Source organism: Podarcis cretensis (assembly GCF_951804945.1).
Source record: "Podarcis cretensis genome assembly, chromosome: 5".
NCBI lineage: Eukaryota > Metazoa > Chordata > Lepidosauria > Squamata > Lacertidae > Podarcis > Podarcis cretensis.
Genome location: NC_137174.1, coordinates 4,649,154 through 4,665,613, shown reverse-complemented (window position 1 = coordinate 4,665,613; position 16,460 = coordinate 4,649,154). Strand labels below are relative to the sequence as shown.

At 43.1% G+C, this 16,460-nt stretch overlaps 1 protein-coding gene across 3 annotated transcripts in view; it reads right to left on the bottom strand.

Annotated features, from left to right (window-relative positions):
• Positions 1-16,460, bottom strand: part of SCUBE1 (signal peptide, CUB domain and EGF like domain containing 1) — a 193,620-nt gene that overhangs the window by 105,682 nt on the left and 71,478 nt on the right. The window lies entirely within an intron of this gene.

Sequence of the window (16,460 nt, the reverse complement as noted above, 5' to 3'; positions counted from 1 at the left end):
AATGTAAACATTATTATTATTTACTGAATTTATATACCGCTCTGTATCTGGAGGTCTCAGGGCGGTTCACAGAAAAGATCTGGGTAAGCATCTTAGAAGAGTGCTTCAAAAGAATCTTTTTTTTAAAAAATGTAAAATTTATTGTTGTTTTTTTTTTGGGGGGGGGGAATATACACATTTTATATTTAATTGCCCAGCTTTGTTTTGTTTTGTCAAGATGACATTCATAGTATTGCCCCATTCTGCAGTTGATGAGAAGACCAAGTGACTAAAACATGTGATATTGTGGATGAAATCTAAGCCAATTCTCACACTAAACAGCTGCCTCCTGCTCCTCTAGCTGCAAATTGCTAATTGCTGTCTTGTAGCATCTCCGGCTGCTGAAACTCATAGGCCTTAATCATGCCAGTTTAATGGCATACATGGAAAAAGCTAGGTTTAGACTTTGCCAGGATTTGCGCATAAGAAAATCACTAATTTAGAAGCAGGGCTTCCTGATCCCAATTTCTGATTTCACCTGGGAGTTGAGAGAGTTGCATACGAGAGGAGGGTGGAAACACAGATTATAACAATCCATGCTGCTGCTGAAACTTACTCCATTCTCTGCTGCCACCACCACCATGCTGTATTTCCCCAACTTCAACAACCAGTAGTAAGCAGCAGGGAGAAGAAACACTTGGCACGAAGACACAACTTTTCCTCCACTTTACCATGAAGGACTCAACAAAAGGCTTCTCTGTTTTGGGCAACAGTCCCATAGTTACCATTCCATGTAGTTTTGTTTTTATTGACTTGTATCTGCCTATCAATTGAATGATCAACAAGGTGAGATACAACAGAGTTAGCAAACAAAATGCACCCTGGATATTGTGTGCTTATTTGAGGCAGTACATGCCGTACTGCCACCGCTTAACCCCACCATCTTGCTCCCGGCGCTTGCCCAGTCACCTGCTCGCCCCCTTCGCTCCAAACCTCTGCCGCGTTCCTGCAGCTGCTGGCACGGTCTCCTAGAGGTGCTTTGGCAAGACTCTCACAATCACCAGAGCACCTTCCAGAAATGTAAAAAAGTCACACCAGAGCAGAGGAGCCTTGGCGATCGCAAAAGGGATGCACCAAAGTGCCTTCGGGACGCTGTGCCTGCAGCCACAGGAAGGGTGGCGGCAGGAGTCATGGTGAATTCTAGCACCTATTTTTCTTGGGGAAAAAAAAGAACACCAGCTACAACTCTCATAAGGCACAGTCATCATAGCCAAAATTCAGGGTTGATGGGAGTTATAGGTCACACTGTCTGGAAGGCAATACAATGGCTACCATTGCATTAAACAATATACAAATACAAAACTATTACATAATAAAATACAAAGCAATGACATGGGAGAAGGTAGTACCCAGGTGCACAGAAGCGGAAATCCTGCACTTACGTAGTAAAGATAAACAAACAAACAAAAAAATCTTTACTGAAATCAGAGTGGAGCATAAGAGAGAAACTGGGGGGGGGGGGGAGGAAGAGAATTTAGAAGTACTTTCAGTGTTGAAAGTTTGCACTAGATATGGGTGACAGATCTGAAAAGGTTGCGAACAATTGGGCTAAACCAGTCATCTCCATCTTCATGCCGTCTAGGTGCTTAGGGCTACAATTCCCCTCAGCCCCACCTAACATGGCCAATGGTCAAGGGTAGTCCATCAACATCTGGAGGGCAACAGGTTGGAAAAGGCTGGACTAAATCATCTTGAGAAGACTACTGAGAAGTGGATACTGAGGTGGGATTCAAAGGCAGTCTTATCAAGAAGCTGAGTTTGTAAAATTATACACTCAAAAACTGTAACCAGTGGTGCATGTGAACTGAAATCTGAACAGCAAGGCTAAGGATAATTGACAAAAACTTGTAACCAAGAAGAGTATGAGAAGGGTGGAAATTTGGCAATTCATTTTGATATGACCAAGAGCAATTACAAGAAAGCATTGCCTAGAAGCCCTAGATGAAATAATCACAGAATACACTTATGCGTCTCTAAATATTTTTGTAAAGAACACTGGGGAAGTTGGCCTTTTAATGAAAGGGAACCTCAGAATAAACAACAAAAAATAATTACTCAAACAGAATGACAGAAATTAGAGGAGATAATTGCAGGTGTGAGGTCATTACTGCCTACAACTTTTTCCTATTCCTGACATTTCATATACAGTGGTACCTCGGGTTACATACGCTTCAGGTTACAGACTCTGCTAACTGAGAAATAGTACCTCGGGTTAAGAACTTTGCTTCAGGATGAGAACAGAAATCGCGCAGTGGCAGCGGGAGGCCCCATTAGCTAAAATGGTGCTTCAGGTTAAGAACAGTTTCAGGTTAAGAATGGACCTCCAGAAAGAATTAAGTTCTTAACCCAAGGTACCACTGTGAAGTTTTGAAGTTTTTACTCAAGTCAGTGCAAATATCTAGCTTTCCTGCATTCTCTGTGGGAGATAAGTCCATGACATTATTCTCAATGCTGGAAAATATTCCATGATATTTAGCATAAGTCGTTCACAGCTCCTTGCTTTGTTGCAGGACACACACATCCACATCCACACATGCACACCCTGTCATGAACTGGCTGAATGCAGATGAGTGGCAGGAGGCAGCAACCAGGGGACCCCCTAGGGAACTCCCAGAGGAAGAGGGCTCCAAGCCAGGGGATTGGTAGTGGGAAAATGATGAATGGTCAGAGGGAGAAGGAGCAGACTGGGAAGAGGTGACAGGGTTTAGTGAGCAGGAAGAGGCTGTGGCAGAGCAGTTCAGACTCAGACTCCGAGGATGAAGCAGAGGGTGGAGGGGAGGGTGGCCAGGAGGCAGGGGAGACAGGCTCCTGAAGAATCCAAGGAGTCTCCCCTCCTGCTGCAACCAGCTCCCCCCCCCCCCCCGGTCTCCTAGAACATGCAGAGAAATGAAATGGGCAGAGCAGAGGGTGGTTGTGCACAGATGCAGCATGAGACGGAAGATCCTGGGGAAAAGGAGTCTTAGTCACAGGGCACTTGTGAAGGCAGGGACCTTCAGTCCTCGCAACTGCATCACTGGGGCAAGACCTCCTAGAAAGAGTTGTTGAGACCACTAGGCCAGAGCAGTGATTGTTTCCTAGAATAAAGAGTTAACTTCACTGTCCTCAGGTGAGTTGTTGCTTTGTTGATGACCTACACCTGACTCCAATCCACCCATGCATGCACACCTTTTCAGAGTGATGCCGAGAACAGCTTGACCAAAGAACGTCCTTCAACATGAAGGATGCTGTGCAGTGAAAGTATGGGCTGAAACTGATGGAGAGACCACTGTCAACTGCAAATTCACTTGGAGACCCAATCGCAAAGGAAAAGAGGTTGTTATGATAAATCACAATTGCTATACACCATTGCATGGTAATGTGTATATGTTTGCTTTGAATGGAGCTGAAAATATTAGAAATCTTGGCGCTTGTTTACAACTACATTCTAATCACTTAATGTATGGCCCATGTTGTGGTGACTTGAGATCATTATTGTTGGTTGGTTTATACCCTGCCTTTTCCCCTGACAGGCACTCAAGACCGCTTACAGATAAAATAAAAACAGCAAAAAACATACAAGAAAAAACAATTAAAAAGCAATTAAACATTGATAGAATTTAATCTATCAATCTATCTAATAACTATTAAAAACATACAGTACTGTGTCTTTCTGGGTGGCAACACCCCGTCTGTGGAATTCCCTCCCTGAAAGAAGTCTGATTACCCCCCATATAGTTAATTTTCAAATGTCTACTAAAACAAGGTTGTGGGCTTTTGTGTTACAATTTTTGCCCAGGTCATTAAAAGTGCTATTAGCGTGCTGCTGTATACTGATATTATTTTAGTTGTACTGCTTCTTAAAATACATTTGAATTAGTACAGTGGTGCCCCGCAAGACGAATGCCTCGCAAGATGGAAAACCCGCTAGACGAAAGGGTTTTCCGTTTTGGAGGCGCTTCGCAAAACGAATTTCCCTATGGGCTTGCTTCGCAAGACGAAAATGTCTTGCGAGTTCCTGCGGGTTTTTTTCCTCCCCCCCCCCTTTTTCTAAGCCGCTAAGCCGCTTATCAGCTGATCCAATAAGCTGATAAGCTAAAAGCCGCTAAGCCGCTAATAGCGCTAATCCGCTAAGCTGTCAATGGGCTTACTTCACAAGACGAAAAAACCGCTAGACAAAGAGACTCGCGGAACGGATTAATTTCGTCTTGCGAGGCACCACTGTATGTACAACTACTGTATTTTTTATTATGTTGCTTACTGCTCTGGGACCCATCAGGAGGAAAGCCAGTATATAAATTAACAACAATAATAGTAAGAGTAACAACAACAACAACAACAACAACAACAACCTGCTTGATAGTTTTGATAAAGATTTGAACACATGTGAATTATGGCCAAAGGTAACCGATTACCTGAATCTAAACTTAATCTGAGCCATCGTACAACCAAAGTACAAAATCTGATTTTACAATTTAACCCCCCTAAATTGGCCAGATCGAGATCCAGACCCCTAACTATTGTATCCCATCCTTTCTTCCACGGCAGCAAGAGAGCAAGGAGCCTCCCTCACAACCCACAGTTGGCTGCACTTGGCTGCGCTTAATGTCATAACAGCAAATCCCTCCAGCCCTCCCAACTTACCCATAGGATTTGCATCTATATTAACACTTCCTAATAGAAGAAGATTTTTCTTCATGTAATTTTTGCTTTTAGTTCATTAGCTTTTCAGAAGAAAGAACCACATTGTGCCCTCTGTCATGCGAGATGTTTTAATAGTCTATAAATGAAACTTTACTATTTATAGGATTAATGTGGCAGCAAACTGCGTAGGGTATCTGCTGTTCAGGGCTGCAGGTTTCAAGTCAAAGCAAATCATTCTGGCACAGCTGCTAATTTAACAGTGTGGTTTTGACACACAAGTACTTGGCTAGTTAATAACACAGACTGAATTATCATATTTACACGGAATGGTATTACGGGAAATCCTGTGCAATGAACTAATGGCCTGTAAGGTCTCTCTTAAAAAAAAAATTAAACAAAATCTATCCCTTGACAGGAAACAAAGAGGTTTCATTCATCCCAGTAGTAACCATTAGGATTCTCTTTAATTTCACAAAAAAACAGTACAAGAGATTGCCACTTCTGTTGCACCCCTGTTCGCTAGAAAACAGTATGCCTACTCAGGGGTTCAGCCGGAAAGTGTGAGGGGACAAAGTATTTAGGCGGGGATACACATCCAGTCCCCACACCACCCCTACTTTTCCATGTGGGGTGTGAAGGTCTGAAGGGGGTTTCTAAAGATGTTTAACGGAGTTGCACTTAGAAGCCTTCGTGAGATCAGAAACCTTGCCTTATCAGGCTCCCAAATTGCAAGCATGTTGTTGTAGTTGTTTAGTCGTGTCCGACTCTTCGTGACCCCCTGGACCAGAGCATGCCAGGCACTCCTGTCTTCCACTGCCTCCCGCAGTTTGGTCAGACTCATGTTTGTAGCTTTGAGAACACTGTCCAACCATCTCGTCCTCTGTCGTCCCCTTCTCCTTGTGCCCTCCATCTTTCCCAACAGCATATGTCTGACTAAAACATCAGGAAGAACTTTCTGACAGTAAGAGGTGTTCGACAGTGGAATGGGCTCTCTCAGAAGATAGTGGACTATCCTTCCTTGGTGGCTTTTAAGCAGAGCCTGGGAGGCCATCTGCCATGGATGCTTTAGCTGAGATTCCTGCATTGCAGGGGGTTCGGCCAGATGACTCTCGGGGTGTCTTCCAACTCTACAATTCTATGAAGTGTGTTCAGCTTTAGATTTAAAAGTCCCCTTCCGATCTTCATATTCAAAATGCAAAGATCAAGTATGGTGATCAAATAGGTGAACTCCTCAGGTCCCAGCACACTTTGTGCTCTCGTGCCTCCATGCTGGGCTTCTGAAGGAGACCCATTTCCTGACTGATATTAAAGGTAAAGGTACCCCTGCCCGTACGGGCCAGTCTTGACAGACTCTGGGGTTGTGCGCCCATCTCACTTAAGAGGCCAGGGGCCAGCGCTGTCCGGAGACACTTCCGGGTCACGTGGCCAGCGTGACATCGCTGCTCTGGCCAGAGCCAGAGCCAGAGCCAGAGCCGCACACGGAAACGCCGTTTACCTTCCCGCTGGTAAGCGGTCCCTATTTATCTACTTGCACCCGGGGGTGCTTTCGAACTGCTAGGTTGGCAGGCGCTGGGACCGAGCAGTGGGAGCGCACCCCGCCGCAGGGATTCGAACCGCCGACCTTTCGATCGGCAAGTCCTAGGCGCTGAGGCTTTAACCCACAGCGCCACCTGGGCCCCTTGACTGATATTAGGGGAAGTCAAAATTGTTTCAACAAATACTTATTTGTTCGCCTGTTCCAAAATGGTCACTAGATTTTGCTCTAAAGACTTTAAGAACCTTCTTCTCCCATACAAATCTGCCCCGAAATGAAGCTAAGTTTCAGGGGCCTGGCGCCATTTCCCCCAGGTGTCCTGGAGTTGAGTCGCTGTGATGGCCTTACCCCTAATGGTGCCTGGACTCTGGAATGTGGTGACACCGAACATCCAACAGGATCCACCCCTGCCCATCTTTTTCAGGGCAATTAGGACTCATTTGTTTTAACAGACAGATGGTTGCTAATCAACCTCTTTTAAAGTGTTTGTGGGAGGAGGTGGGGAGAGATGGGTCCAGAATTGGCCTCCACTGTCACTTACGGACTCATTGTTAAAACCCTGTTTATGGAAGACAATCTTACTTGGCTACAAGTGATCGCCAAAGAAGAAGAACAATTGTGTGGAGGGACTTGTGTGCGTTTTCTTGTTTTTATCACACATTTTGTATTTTCATATTGTATTTTTCTGTTATGAACCACCCTGAGATCTATGGATGAAGGGTAGTATACAAATTTAATAAATAAAAATAAAATGAATGAATGAAATCATTTTAAATAGATTTGTTGATGTGTTCATTGTAGATGTATTTATGTGTTTTAGTATGCATTTGCATTTTAAGCCCTTCATAATTTACAGCCAGGGTACCTGGTGAATATAGCTCTGAGGTTAGCTTGGAGAGTGTTATTTCTAGCAACTAGTTACAGTGCTGCTCTGTTATCTGCTGCTTCTGTTTCTATTATTTCTTTGGGGGTGGGGGGGTTGTACGCAAATTTTATTCTATTGTTGCTGTTCTATTTTCATTGTGAAGCCAACCTATGAAAGTTTCTTTGTAATTAAATAAATATATAATATGATGTACATTTTACAGGTTTACATTATAATGATGTCTTTTTTAGGTAGCCTTTGTTATCTCATATAGAAGAGCAGCGTGAAAACTGCTCAATAAAAAAGGAACATTTGAAGTGAAATTGGAAGTTCCTTCTCATACAAAATATCTGAGGAATTTCAAGGAAACCAAATGAGTGCTGTTGATAAGCGTAATGACATTAAATGCCTATTTAGGTAAACAGAGTACAAGAAGTATATTATTATACAGAATATCTCTATTGTTTACATGGCAGGATATTTTTTCCAAAAACCCAACTGACTCCAACACTGAGTCACTGTGCTTGTGCTGGTAGCTTAGACTGGCTTAGTGGGAGACGTTTTCTTTATGACTACATAAATCTTTTCCATTAAAATGAGAGTTATTTATGCATTGAACTACCTGTGCTTGCATCAGACCTGGTGGGCCAGGAGAAAGCCTTGCCAAGACCACAGACTAGCTCAGACCTCCAGGGGCTTCCAGTCAGCCGTAAGGAGTGGTTTAAGAATGTGGGTTTTTGAAGTTGGGTTGCGAGTCCCCCAGGGCCTCGCAGCTTATTTTAAAGAGAAAGTCCCGGCTACTTTTTACTATATGCTGACACCAATGGGAAAGGAGGAAATGCTCTGAATAATAGTACAAAACTTCATTTTTTGGAAGCCCTATTTTGCAGCATTTGACTGCACACCTAAACTGGGCTGAGAGTGCATAAAAAGCAGTATCTCAATTTCAACATGAACAGTGTATTGTGCTTGCAATATAATACAATAGGAGACATTGAAAAAGTCACGTTTATAAAATTCTGAGCAAATATTTGCACTAATGAAGGTTAAGGAGTTGGCAGTCCTGGGAACTGTATTCCTCTATTTATCCAGTCTAATTTCAATCCAGGCAGCTGGAGTGGAAGCTTCCCTCCATTGGCCTGGCAACACTTTCAACTCCGACCTCAACGGACCCTCTATAGGAGCAAGAAATAATTTATTCTTTATGCTCACTGGGCTCTTATCTTCTTATGTTTCCTTATGTTCACTGGGCTCTGGTCAGACCTCACCTGGAGTACTGTGTCCAGTTCTGGGCACCACAGTTCAAGAAGGACACGGACAAACTGGAACGTGTCCAGAGGAGGGCAACCAAAATGGTCAAAGGCCTGGAAACGATGCCTTATGAGGAACGGCTAAGGGAGTTGGGCATGTTTAGCCTGGAGAAGAGGAGGTTAAGGGGTGATATGATAGCCATGTTCAAATATATAAAAGGATATCACATAGAGGAGGGAGAAAGGTTGTTTTCTGCTGCTCCAGAGAAGCGGACACGGAGCAATGGTTCCAAACTACAAGAAAAAAGATTCCACCTAAACATTAGGAAGAACTTCCTGACAGTAAGAGCTGTTCGACAGTGGAATTTGCTGCCCAGGAGTGTGGTGGAGTCCCCTTCTTTGGAGGTCTTTAAGCAGAGGCTTGACAACCATATGTCAGGAGTGCTCTGATGGTGTTTCCTGCTTGGCAGGGGGTTGGACTCGATGGCCCTTGTGGTCTCTTCTAACTCTATGATTCTATGATTCTATTATTCTTTCAAGCCATGGTGGCTAATTCCACAAAAATCACACATAGTGGCTTTATAACAGGATCTGCGGTCAACTTATATCTGATCTGAGACCACCTATGTCATTCTATTAAGACTATACATTGTACCTGAACATGACAAAAAAGGAGAGGGTTGTTACTCCCTTTGTCTAATGATGCATTTATGTTGTTGTTGATGATTAATTTACATGCCACCCACTCTGGGCAGCTCCCAACAAAACATAGTGAAAACACAATACAACATCAAACCCTAAAATTTTCCCTGAATAGGGCTGCCTTCAGATGTCTTTTAAAAACCACATAGCATTCCACAGGGTGGGCACTGTGGCAAGAAGGCCCTGTGCCTGGTTCCCTGTAGCTTTGCTTCTCGCAGTGAGGGAACTGCCAGAAGGCCCCCGGAGTTGGACTTCAGGGTCCAGGCTGGATGACGGGGGTGGAGACGCTCCTTCAGGTCTACTGGGCAGAGGCCATTTAGGGCTTTAAAGGTCAGCACCAACACTTTGAATTGTGCTCGGAAACGTACTGGGAGCCAATGTAGTAATCTTAAGAGCCAATAATGTTATAATAATATACTGGGTGTCAGTAATGTTAAGCAAAGTGAGTTATGAATATTGGGCACATCCAACAAAGTACTGACAATTCTTCACCCATCAAAAAAGTTCAGGATGACTGAAATGCTACGCATAAACCTCTTAAAGCTGAATTAAACTATTATTCTTTTAAACTATTTTAAGGCTGCAATCCTATATGCACTTATTTGGAAGTAAATAAGTAGACACATGTCAGGAGTGCTCTGATGGTGTTTCCTGCTTGGCAGGGGGTTGGACTCGATGGCCCTTGTGGTCTCTTCCACCTCTATGATTCTATGATTCTAGGGTTGTACTATATGTTCTCCTGATTGGCCTAAATCAGTTCCTTAATTAAATTGATTATGATGCTCACTTATTAGAATAATCCATTTTGTAGAAATAACTATTTTCACTCTCTCATAAACCAAGATTTCAGTATATAAATCAATAAGACTTTCTAGATATACATGCTGTTCTTCCAAGGGCAGCCCCACATAGAGCCCATCCAGACAAGTAAAAGGCGTTATCAAGATTCAAGGATTTTTAAAACCCTTGCCTGGGACATTTATTAATTCTTTATCCACCCCTCTTCTGAAACAGGACATGTCTGTTTAGAGATACTGCGCCAAGGCCCTTGCTCCTCTAGTGCCTTCAAAGTCACCTTTCATAGACCTTCCCTTGTTTCACTATCCATTCAATAAACAAAGTTTTGGTCAATGGAAAAAGCTTAGGTTTTACACTACAGTATTAACTACACAATGAGAGAGAGGAGCGACTCCTTTAAAGGGAGATGCCATCCAGACTAAGGGTCTGTCTGTTTCACCTCACTGGTTTTTGATACCGTACATCAGATTCTTCATTCAATAAATCATCCTGAGGTCAAAAGTCAAGCAGCTCAGACTCTCAGTTCTTTTGAATCTCTCATTTTTAATAATGAAACCACTGACCCTGGTTAAATCTCGAAACTATATAAGGCTCTGTCTTACACGACCCTTTATAGGCTTGAGGAAATGCTGGGAGGCTGATATAACAACACGATTCATGAAGAAAAATGGTCTGGTATGTGCTTATCTCTAACTGTAAAGTCAATCTCTGAGCATGTAAAAGAAAATCTGCTGAAACTTTTTCACAGGTGGCATGTGCACTCACAGAGGTAGTCCCTTCAAAGGTAGTCCCACTTAGAGCACATTGCAGTAGTCCAAGCGGGAGATAACGAGAGCATGCACCACTCTGGCGAGACAGTCTGTGGGCAGGTAGGGTCTCAACCTGCGTACCAGGTGGAGCTGGTAGACAGCTGCCCTGGATACAGAATTGACCTGCGCCTCCATGGACAGCTGTGAGTCTAAAATGACTCCCAGGCTGCACACCTGGTCCTTCAGGGGCACAGTTACCCTATTCAGGACCAGGGAGTCCTCCACACCAGCCCGCCCCCTGTTCCCCAAAAACAGCCCAATCATCTTCTCAATCTGGCCTGCGGACGGTCCAGGAATCAGTGAGTTTTTACATAAGTAGAATGTGTGCTTTTATTTAAAATGCATCTCTGGGTTATTTGAGGGGCACAGGAATTCTTTCTTTCTTTCTTTTTCAAAATATAGTCCGGCCCCCCACAAGGTCTGAGGGACAGTGGACCGCCCCCCTGCTGAAAAAGTTTGCTGACCCCTGCTCTAACTAGATGAGCTATATATATATACATCGGTTCAAGTACACATTCCAGCCAGGCAAATCCATTGGGGGGGGGGGCAGCAGGACGAGTGAGGAGTGCTGCCTGAAGAGATCTCTGAGCACCATATAGGCCTTGAGGGCTGCACTGGCTCCTGGGCTTGATCTATAGCAATTTGTAATGGAAAAACAAATTAGAAACTGCCAGTCTTTAGAATGCAAATAAATGCCTTAAAGAAAAAGCCTTTCCCTTTATTCTTTCATTTTAGTAAACAGTAGATGAGTTTTGTAAAATAAATAAACAAACTTTTTTATTTATTTCCAGAAAGCCTGCCCAAGCGCATGATTTTAGCAGGTGCAAGTGTTTTAAAGTTACTGATCTTATTTTATATACCTTGAAAATGTAACTTGCTTTAAATATTTTAATCTTAGTTTATATGAATATTTCAGGCTGACTTGTAAACTGCTTGGAGGTCATTTCCTCTATTAAATGGTATGTGCTATTTGTTAAATAAAATGAAATATACAGATAAATTGTAATCCATTTTTTTTCAGAGGTCACACACTAACTGGCCACCACATCCCTGATCTGAAGAAAAGCACCTCCACTGTAGTCCATTTATGATACTTGCACTATCTGCCATTTAACATTATATAAAAGTAGGGCTGCCATATTTCAAAAAGTGAAAGTGTTGAGCTATTTTGTTTGTTTGTTTGTTTGTTTTGCCACAAAGTTGTTGAGGGTTTTTTTTTTTTAGTTTTGGCCAAAGTTGTCTCTGATTTTCCAGATGAATGGCAGCCCTATCAAAAGCAATTGTGAATCACAACATAGAAGAGCTAATGGCCTAATGGGCAAAGTGATACCAAATGACTATTGCACTGAGCACGTGCCATAGCTTTGCACAACTCCATTGCCAAAAGACTCGCCCTGGAGTGAGAGACAGAAAGGGAAAAATACCAAAACAACAATCTGTAAGGCTCACACTAATGAGGGGAAAACAACAGCTACACCTTTGAAAAACGAAGGAGAAAATTTAGACTTCCCTGTCCAGCTGAAAGTTATTTGCTCCAAGAGATTTTTCCTTCTTCAACAAAGCCATTTTGTCCACAAAGATTCAGGACTCTGTAAAGTATTTACAAGTGTATTTGAAGAAAAGGAAATGTGTTTTATAATATATTTCTAATTATGTTCACTGTTTACTTTGCCGTGTATTTGATGTTGCTTCCTGTCACTGAACTGTGTTTCTTTTCTCACCTTTTGTAAAAAGGAAAAGGAAAGTGGGAGGTGAACTGCTGGCAAGTGCTAATATTTTTCTGGCTGGGTGTTCATTTCCTTTCAGCAGGACAAGGAAAAGTGCAATTCACTAAGGAGCCAATATTCCAATTACCCACCAAGCTTTATTTGTGCTCTTTGGGGAAGAGCGTAGGTTTGTGATGAAATAAACTTTCAAATGAAAGAAAAGTAGAAGCAACTATAGCATTACTCATTAATACAAAAGCAGTTCCCAAAATTCCATCACACTTGGATGTGATCAAGAAATACAAAGCATGATATGCCTTCACTCCCACTGGCTCCCATTAAGTTCCAGGATACAATCTGGGATAGAGCTGAAGGCAGACAGACTCTCTCCATCCCATTGGCCAGTTTAGGTCTCCCCATTTAGGCTTCCCATTTGGTCCACAATGTGGTTCGGCACAGGGCTGTTAACCCATGGGTCAAAACTGAAAAGGAAGCACCAGAAGTACACGCATATAGATGAATGATTGTCATGTAATCCTATGGTAAACTAAAATGCTGCATATGAAAAGAACCCTGTGGGGGCATTATTTGGAATCTCTTCATAACAATGGCAGCACGCTAGTTTTTCCAATTTGGAGGGGCTGGTTTCAAAGGCCTTCAGACCTGAATGTTTTAATAACATTTTGGTAGGTATAGCTGTCAGCACCAAATTTAGGGCATTGTGCCAAGCTGAGGGGTTCCACAATTGAGATGATCCATTGCTCTTGCACAGGGCGCCATGTTATAAAAGATTACTGAAATCTGTCCCTGCAGCTGTATGCCAGGAAGGCACAGTGGTTCTGCCAGATTGACAGGAAAACTTTCAAAAAGTATGCTACTGCACCTGGAATTCAAGAAGACAGGGTCTTCAGGAACATTAGAGAATTCCAGGAGCAAAAGAAATCCCAAACTGGGATAACTTAATAAAAAATGGCCCTCAATGTGTTACAACTGTTTGGGTATCTGCAGTAGCATCCAAAAGAAATGTGTGATAAGCTGGCCAATTCACTGCAAGGGGAAGACAACAACATTCACCTTGTGTTCCAGCAATATCAGAAATCTGGTTAAAGGAATGTGGACAGAACAAAATTTCAGGTCAGTAAATTTCTGTTCCTTAGAGAAAAGGAGACTCATGTGAGGTATGACTCTCTGAAGATGAACTTTCTAGTGAGACGTTGCTAAACCAAAAAGGAACACAAAAGAACAAAAGTAAAACTGCTGGATCAGACCAAATAGCCCAGTATTCTGGTTCCAACAAGAGCCAGGAAGATATTCCATGCCCCCCTGCCCACTGCTATTTCCCCCCCAGCTCCTGGTATTCTGAAGGCTTTTGATCACGGTTTTACCTAGCTTAATACTGAATAATTATTTGACCTATCCTACAGGCACCTTTGCCCAGCTGTGCTAATGATTACAGGCCATGTTTCTCCTTTATCAAGCAGAAGTTTTAGTCCTTTGGTGCCCAGCTGCAGCACAGTGATTCATTGGGAAGGTTTAGCAGCATAAAAAGAAAATAGCATCAGCTTGCTCAGAGCCAGCTGCTGTGGTGAAATATTCATCACATAAGTGATAGTTATGTGCCTTTCCAAAGTGTAAAATAAATAGACCTTCCTAAATCAAGAATCCCCGTGGTCTATGTTTAATTCACTTATTACAGAAAACACTTATTTATCCCTCTATTCATAACATATCACCTTTGTACAATTTCATTATCACCATTGTACAAAATTCTGCATGGTTGGTACTAGGATAGAACTGTAAAAAGCAAACCTATAAGGGGAAAGATAATGTATATTCAGTTAAAGTCACCTATAAATTGGAAATAGAAGGTAAAATTTGCTTCTGGCAGAGAACCAAGGACATTATTAGAGCCAGTATTTGTAATAAATGCAACAAATTAAAGGTCATTTGACATTTAAAACACCACACCCTGTAAAAAACAAAGCTGGTCAGGTCTAGTAATCTGAATGGGAACTATATATGAGCAGAGATCAGCAAATCAGTCTATTTTCTAATCTGTGACAAATTCTCATGCATTTGTTCATGGATTGTCTCTCCCATTTACTCCACTAGGCAAGAATTTTCAAGTTAGGTAGCCCGTAGTTGTCCCCCGCCCAACCAGCCTTGTTGCTGCTTCAGGGCTTGTCAGTGTCACTTTTAACCTCTGACAGTTCTGACCCATAGAGACCTGTATTAATCCTACTTGCATTTTAGGGATTTTTGGTGCAGACAATATCATTCTTGAATACCTTAGATTCATGCTGAATTTGCAATTAAACATGTCTTTCAATCTATCATCAAACTCATTATATTTCCAACTCATGCATAGGAAGAGCCTAGATGCTTCCATCTTGCCTGGCTGCAAACAACACATACGTCTCCTGCCAGATGATTCCTCTTCCAATGAGGATCTGGTCAGGGATGATCTTGAGCCCCCAGAAACTCAGAAACAGCCCAGAACAACAACTGAAGAGGGCACTGGCAAGGATCCAGAGAGGGAGCTTGGTGACTGAAGCAAGGGAAGAGCCCCTCAAGAAGCAAACTGAGACCTTCGTTGTCAAGAGGAGCTGTGGAAGAGGACTCCTAAGGACTAATGAGGGAGCAGGGCACTCTTCACAAGGAGGAGTCTCTGAAGAATCTCCTAAGAGGCTGCAGGTGGGCCCAGGTGTGGTTCTGACAGCTCTGGCTTAAAATGCAAGGCTAGGAAAGCTGCTGTAACAATGTCCTGCTACTGTGTCTTATACGCAATTCTGGCCTTCTGCTCACCTAAAAGTTGGGTGCCCCTTGACTTGTCTTTTGCCTCAGCTTGCTTGCTTGCTTACCCGGACCTTGATTTGCCTCTTTCCTGAGCACTTGTTGGAACCACTAGTTGCCTGGAATTGGACCTTAGGGTGGTCTCGGATGCGGCTGATGTCTGCTCATGGCAGCCTTGATTATCTGGAAGGTCCCAGCAAGCACAGGACAGCAGCCCTAAATATGTGTGTTATCACTCATTACAAAAAAATACTTTATGATAAAACACTACCTTTCCTTTTTTAAAAAGTGGCACATTTTTGAACCATGAGTGAGAACTATCAAAGCAAAAGTATAATTCAACACTTATTTGAAAGAACGTAAGAACATAGAAAAGTCTGTCAGATCTAGTCCAGCATGCTGTTCTCATAGTGGCCAACCAGGTGCCCCCATAGGAAACCCACAAGTAGGCTCTGAGGGCAAGAGCATTCTCTCCTCCTGTGGCTTTCAGCAACTGGGATTCAAAAGCATGACCACTTCTGACTGTGGAGACAGATCAGAGCCACTGTGGCCAGGAGCCACTGATAGGCTTATCCTACATGAATATTTCCAATTCTCTTTTAAAGCCAACCATGACTGCCTTTAGTTGGAAACAGAAAATACCTGAAGGAAACGAGCAAAGAGGACTGGTGCAGACAGGTGTGGTTTATCTTAACATGGGGAAATTAATATACAAAATGTAGTTGAAATTAAAAGAGATCATTTCTCAAGTGTCTAATTCTGTACATAAAAGATGTTAATAATATTCAAACTGTTCTAGCCAGGCATAAAGGTAAAGGGACCCCCTGACCGTTAGGTCCAGTCATGGATGACTGGGGTTGCGGCGCTCATCTCGCTTTACTGGCCGAGGGAGCTGGCGTACAGCTTCCGGGTCATGTGGCCAGCATGACTAAGCCGCTTCTGGCAAACCAGAGCAGCGCACGGAAACGCCGTTTACCTTTCCGCTGGAGCGGTACCTATTTATCTACTTGCACTTTGATGTGCTTTCAAACTGCTAGGTTGGCAGGAGCAGGGACCGAGCAACGGGAGCTCACCCCGTCGCGGGGATTCGAACTGCCGACCTTCTGATCAGCAACCCTAGGCTTTGTGGTTTAATCCACAGCGTCACCTGCATCCCTCTTTCTAGCCAGGCATAACAACATTTAAATAAGACTAGAAATTATGGCATTTATGGCAGCATTACGTTCCTCACACATGCAGTGACAGAGCATATGCCCATGCTGCTCGGGACAGGTGTGTGGAGTATGCCCCTGAGTGGGGCGGGGCGCTGAGGGCACCCTCCGCACGCCACAGTTCAGGGTAGGA